General features: G+C 37.7%; 1 protein-coding gene across 3 annotated transcripts in view; it reads left to right on the top strand.

Annotated features, from left to right (window-relative positions):
- Window positions 1–4598: 4598 nt before the first annotated feature.
- The window catches only part of Bche (butyrylcholinesterase), a 68176-nt gene continuing 65689 nt past the window's right edge, over window positions 4599–7085 (top strand). For 2 of the 3 annotated variants that reach the window (XM_060378441.1, XM_060378440.1), the window contains exon 1: window positions 4599–5197. The gene's annotated coding sequence lies outside the window, so the exon portion shown is untranslated. The remainder of the gene's footprint in view (window positions 5198–7085) is intronic. The other variant, XM_060378438.1, reaches the window with a different exon arrangement.

The following is a 7085-nucleotide window of genomic DNA, read 5'->3' as shown; positions in this document are numbered from 1 at the left end:
AGACTTTGTGGAAATGTTTTAGAACTCTGAAAATCTACTTTGTACAGAACACACTCATTAATTTAAATTCTGAGGAAAGTGATTAGGAAAATGAACAAAGATAACCTGGCTATACCAGTCCTGCCCATATACCTAAAGGACCGTGTGTTCTACAGCACATATACTTGCTCATACATGTTATTGTTACTGTGTTTATTAACAGTAAGTGGGAAAGGAAAATAGCTCATATATATTAACTGGTGAGTAAATAAGGAAAATGTGGCAGATGTGTACAGTTGAATTGTTTTCCAGCTATAAGGATAGCAAATTAATAATGTATGAATGAAAATAGAAGTGGAAAAACATATCGAGTGAGAATGAGACAATCCAGGCACAGAAAAACAAATCAGTTAAAAACAAACCAAAACCAAAACCAAAAGTCATGAATCTAGGAAAGGAACTAGTAAAGATGCCCAGTAGTGTGTGTGTGTGTGTGTGTGTGTGTGTGTGTGTGTCTTAGAGGACCCTGACAGGGATGTATCAAAATATTCAAACACAGAAACTCCTACTGTAGCTATTGGTACCCTATACATGAGAAAACAGTACTGGTAATTCGTGGTTTGAGGCACGTCACGTAAACCCTTGGTGGCATTGCAACCTCAACTACACAGTAAGAATAAAAACATTTCTTAATTTAAAGGTGATTTTTACTTTCTCATTTCCCTTTGTTGTGAGTTTTAAATGTATTATGATATTCAGAGCATTTAGAAAGTATTTGAAAGTAATTGACTGCTTTACAGTGTGGAAATTCAAACCCAGACCCTTGTTCATTGAAATATTTCATTACAGAGTTGATATTATTAAATAAATCAGAAGCTGGGAAGCTTACAATTCTTATATAGCTAAATAAGATGAAAGTGTTATTTTCGTGCACTGTAATTTGTAAAATGCAAAAATGCAAGGTTTTTTTCCTTCGTTGTGAACACTTTGTCTGTTAAAAAAGAATCAGAAGAGGGGTAAATGCCACATATTACATGAGAGCAAAAATGAGGTTTCTGGTGCTAAGGGGTGGAAGAATAAGAAAAAAAAAAGGAGGGATGGAGAGAGAAGCAATTAAAAGAAATTGTTTGAAAAATGGTACAAAGTGACTTAGTTCCTTGTAAGATAATTAAAAATACAGAACAACAAAAACATATCAGTATAAGGTAAAGATCAGAACACATTTTTACATGACATTATGTAGAAAAGTTTAATATATAATGAGATGATTATTCTTCTCACACTTCCAAATCTTCAGCGCTACTGCCAAGAAGACAATGAGCCCACAGCGGAGTTGGGATAAAAAGTTCAACCTGAGAGGTGCTGTGGCTGGCTGCCAGAACGTAGCTGACAAGGTCAACCTGAGCCTTCCTATCAAGGGGTCAAGAGTTCTTGGGAACTCCATCGGAACCACTTAAAACCGGTACAGAACACTTGGCAGGGTGTTGACAAAACACAAGGCTATGGGGTAACAGCACGAAACTTGGCCACCTGACTCAACAAGCTCATGGCACAGGCCCAATACAATCTCCCTGGAAGCATGAGAGAAAAGATTACAGCACAGGAGCAAAGCACTTGTTTGTTTGGTCACAAGGCAAAGATCAATAACACATGAAGAAGAAATGCTCTCAGGATGAACTAATGCAGGACACAGACACGTAGCGTAGCTGAGAAACCAAAACCCACATGAACTGGTAAGCCTCGAACCCAAGGCTTTTACTGAAGTAAAAATGCTGAACAAAAGAAAAAGCATCAGTTTCATGGCTTGCTAGCCAGTTTAAACATGACTTAAAGCCTTCTAGCAAACAATTTTCTTGTTTTTCATTACTATTTTAAAATTAATACATGTAGAATACAGAGCAGACATGAGCAGCACGAGAAAGTGCTCAGATAAGTCATTCAGCAAGAGCAGGGCTTGAGCTTAAATCTAATTTTATGCTACTGCAGAGAACAGTGCGGTGGATTTCTTAGAAGAATAGTACTGATATTCAGGTTTAAAAAAGTATACATTCCAGGGGCTAGAGAGACTGTTCAAGAGTTAGCAGCAATTGTTGCTGGTTCAGAGAGCTCTTAGCACTCATATGATGCCTCAGCAACATCTGTAACTACAGTTCTACAGGATTCAACTGTATCTTCCAGCCTGTGAGTTCAACACATATGAAAGCACATGTAGGCAAAACCCTCATACACATACATAAAATACAAATAAATAAAATCTTAAAGAATGAAACATCATAAATTAGTGGGTTGTCCGGGGGGACTGTCCAAATGACTGTTTTGGATATGGGCACCTCTCTTTTCAAAATACTGTAGAATTAACAGTATACTTTTAAAAAATATTCATCTTATTGTTTGAAATAAAATCCTATCATTCTCCTTTCCCTTTCCTCCCTCCAAGCCCACTCATATATCCCTCCTTTCTCTCAAATTTGTAACTGAAACCGATCAAAAGGTAGAGTTACTGAACACATTCCCAAAGGATATTGCTACAAGACCCTCTCAAATCCAGGGCTCAGGGATCATTACAAAAGAGGGAGTGAAATATTAAGAGTCAGAGGATGAGGGAGTTAGCTATGAGATGGTATCTCCTAGAGAAATCAGAAGCTACAGTGGTAAAATCTCACCAACACGACTGCCTAAAAAAAGAGTTGAGCAAGAACAACAGCTACAGATGTGTTAATGTGGATGAAGAAGAGCTCATGAGGCTTCAACCCTATAAAAAGAAGTACAGACAACTCAAAATGCTGAGAGGGGGAGAAATAACTTTTCCAGGAAGAGCAAGCACTCCAGTTGCTATTACAATAACGAATGGTCAACCCTGAAAACATAGCTACAGAAAACATTATCCATACTGGACAGGCTTTACTTATATGTTTAAGAATAGGTACCGATGATACCTGATAAAACAGGCTCAGATGAAAGGGGAGGAGGTCCTCCCCAAGCAGTGGACTTGGAAAGGGGCAGGGAGGACATGAGGGAGGGAGGGTAGGATTGGGAGGGAATGAGGGAGCAGGATACAGCTGGGATACAGAGTTAATAAAATGTAACTAATAATAAAAAATTTTAAAAAGGCAAAAAGAAGAATAGCTACAGATATGCATATATGTATGTAACAAGGAATAGTGCACATCTTTTTAAGGCTTTGTCCAGTGGTTACACAGGCCATACACTATTAGACGTTAAGAAAGCTTGTGATTATAGTGTTTGGTATCTAATCAATATTGCCCAAGTAACGCCTTCCAGAGGAATGATAATTTCAGCTAACAAAACAGGTCTGTTATATGGAAAGCTTTTGATATAAACGATATCAAAAACATCTAATTTGAAATGTTAACTTCAAAAGTTATTAGGGCTAGTAACAAAGCAAGACTTTGAGACTTTAAGATCAAATTTCATCACCTATAAATTTGATCAATCCTGTTAAACTCATGTTTATTACATTAACATAGTACATGTAAGTTGTCAGTCATAATGATCATCACTGGTCAGAATCCAAGTACCAGTTCTTATATCCACAAGTCTGCATTTTTATATTCTATTAAAAACAAAAGCATACTTTTCTACAAATCTAGTTACTCTGTTTACTCTGTAGTGAGCCCTCAGCTGAGAGTTTAAAAAAAATAACAACTGACATTTACAAAAACTTAAAAGTTCACTATACAAAGCAGATACTGAGACTTATGGCCAACTGTTGGGCAAAGTGCATGGAATCTTATGTAAGAAGTGGGCAATAGTAAGATCTGGAGAGGACAGGAACCCCACAAGGAGAGCAACAGAACCAGAAAATTTGAACACAGGGGTCTTCCTAGAGACTCATACTCCAACCAAGTACCATGCATGGAGATAACCTAGAACCCCTGCACAGATGTAGTCCATGGCAACTTAGTGTCCAAGTGGGTTACATAGAAATGGGAAGAGGGACTGCCTCTGACATAATCTGATTGGCCTGCTATTTGATCACCTCCCCCTGAGGGGAGAGCAGCCTTACCAGGCCACAGAAGATGACAATGCAGCCACTCCTGATGTGATCTGATAGACTAAGATCAGAAGGAAGGAGAAGAGGACCTCCCCTATCAGTGGACTTGGGGAGGGGCATGCGCGAAGAAGGGGGAGGGAGGGTGAGACCGGGAGGGGAGGAGGAAGGGGCTTATGGGGGGATACAAAGTGAATAAACTGTAATTAATACATAAATAAAAATTAAAAAAAATGCTTAAATAATAAATAAATAAATAAATAGATAAATAAATAAATGCAAAAAAAAGTTCACTACATTGAGAGTCAACCATTAAAGAGTTCCTTGAAGGTTTTTGGTTGTTGATGTTTTGTTGTTGTTGTTTGTTTTCTTTTTTTTTTCCTTTATTTTTCTAGTTGTTACGCAAAGTATATATGTAAAGTAAAATAAGCTTGAAACACAAAAATCTATTCTACAAACACTGTTCACTGCCTGGCTCGAAATGTCCTTTTAATTGTTTGCTAAAGCACTTTGGACTTTGAATGTGTATTACAAACCATGGTTTTTCCTCACATGTATTACCAGCAGGAACTTTTGAGAAGTTGTCAGGAGCTGTGAAATCTCTAGGACCTAAATCAGTGTTTGGGTGCAGGGTACAAGGGGGGATAGTCAGAGGTATTCAGTTAATATAAACAGTCTTTTGATTTTCAGAGTTTATATCTCAATTATTTTGTTTCCTGTTTTCTTTCTTTTTTTTTTATGATGCGACCACACGATTTTTACAGATTGTAGGTACTCCTGAATCCAGTAACATTTCTTTAGAATAGGTGTACAGTGTTTAGTACTGTAAAACTCTGAGAAGAAAGCAAACACACAGTGTAAAGCCCCGATGGAGTAAAGTAACTCGCTCATGCTCATTTTCCGCTACAGAGACGCCTCTCTGCCCCTCTTTCCCGGAAGCCCGCCTGTGATGGCAGAGGATGAGCCACAGCTCTCCCTGAAGGAGCTACCAAGGCTTTCAAGCAAACAGATGTCAGCCAGGGAAGCCTGGCCAGCGCCAGATCAAGTTGCTGCTGCCAGCTCTCGCGAGCTTTGTCAGGAAGAGTTGACTGAAATGTCCGAGCCCTGCAGTTCACAGGCTGGGCGGCCGCCGCAGCGCGCAGTTCCCCCAAGTAGTGCATGAATGCCACTCTGCAAACTTCGTCATCCTTCTCCGCAGGGGTTCGGGTGAGTTGCTCTGAATTTACACACCTTGTGAGGAGGTTCGTTTCGAAGATCCGGCAAGAAAGGAAGGAGATTTTTTTTTTTTCTCACGTGTTTATGGAGCACTTAGGGTGCTCCTTTGGGAACAGTCCCTGACAAGGGAATGAGACAGAGGAGACAGGCTAGCAGCAGCAGGCACTGCTTGGGAGCTTTCTCTTATTCCAGAAACACAAATCCAATTCCTTTCATTCTTGAAAACCTACTGTTGTTGTTCAACTTTGATTGAAGGGACATAGTACCTGTGGAGTCTCTCATCTTTCTATTTATCTATTTATTTATTTATCACCTTTCTAATGAGATTTAGTTTACACTATGTTGTAATGCAGAGATTAATCAACCTCTTAACAACAGAAGTGTGGTTTGGACAACTTTGACCATTTTCTAGTATCTTCTCTTTTGCAATGACATGGATTAATTTTCTCTTATTACTTAGCAGGGCACTTTTATCAAGCAGCGTTTTGTCCCCTGAAACTTTCACGACATCAGCTGGCAAGAAGAAATCAAAAGTTCCATTTATGCCCAAGAAAATCTTTTCTAATTTAATCTGCAAACACCCTGTCATCCGTTATTTACCAACTTTGAGTATTTAAACTGGAGTAAAATACCTTATGCTATTATTATTTTCGTTCTTATAGTAAACAAATAGTTTCGGCTCATCCTAGAATCCTGGAAAAACTGTTTTTTTTTTTTTTATGGCATCAGATTCTGTTCAGTCTTTGATTATATAATTTATGAGACCAAAAGAAAAACTGAATTGCAAAGAAAACCATTTTATTAGAATTCTATGTGCTATACATTTTTTTTTCACAAGCAGGTGTTCTGCATTTGAAGGAATGTATTCCAAATGACAGGTGTAATGCTTCCTTAATATAGACTGTAAAATATTTATGATAAATAGGACTACAGTTCGCTTTGATAAAAGTCATGTTGTTTGAAGATAGCTGGCTTTTAAAGTGTAAGTTAATGATTTGAATTATAACTCTGGAGTTTATGTAGGCAAAATACCATTGCCTTCAGATGCTAACCAGGTAGATTTTCAAAGACATGCTTTATTCCCTTAGGGTGTTATTTGTGTTGATATGTAATATCTTGCATCTTCAATTATATGAGGAAATCTGAAACCTTTCCCATATTATATTTTTATAAAAGATAAACAAAGAAGACAGAATAGGGTCTACGAATTTATTCTCCTCTATAAATTTAGTCTTTCATTTGATTACTTGGTCACAAGTAATAATGCACTTTAAATTTCATCATTGTTGTTTTGATGGTTTTCCAAAGTCTGTTTATTCTTACTGAAATTGACTGACATGTTATCAAATTTGGAGGTCACAACCTTTGCCCTAAGCCAGGTTTAGTGACACAGGTCCTTATTAAATCAATTTAAAGAGCTAACTTAATAGTGAAACACAGAAAAGAGAGATGTATTCAATGTGACTATATTGGACAGAGTGACAAAGTTTTTCCATCTTCAGGGTCCTGAACTGAGATTAAAGTTTAAACAGTGACTCATGAATGTGCCAATGAATGGGTGCAGTGTAGCACACCTTTAATCACAGCATTCAGGGAGACAGATTTTTATGAGTTCAAGGCCAGCCTGGTCTACAGAGAGAGTCCAGGATGCCCATGGCTACACATAAAAACACTGTGCCGAGTACCATCGAGAAATGTCAAATTATGAAAATTATAGAATGATACTGATTTAAATACAACAAATTTAAACAGTACCGAATGTTTGAACATAGGTAAATTTTTATTTAACAGTACAGATTATCACTATGTAGTATAAACCTTCTCAACAGGTAGCATGCAGAAGGGAACTGCATTGCCATTACATAAACACATGCTTGCA

Source organism: Meriones unguiculatus, chromosome 2 (genome assembly GCF_030254825.1).
Source record: "Meriones unguiculatus strain TT.TT164.6M chromosome 2, Bangor_MerUng_6.1, whole genome shotgun sequence".
In the NCBI taxonomy this organism is placed as follows: domain Eukaryota; kingdom Metazoa; phylum Chordata; class Mammalia; order Rodentia; family Muridae; genus Meriones; species Meriones unguiculatus.
This window is presented reverse-complemented; position numbering and strand designations above follow the sequence as displayed.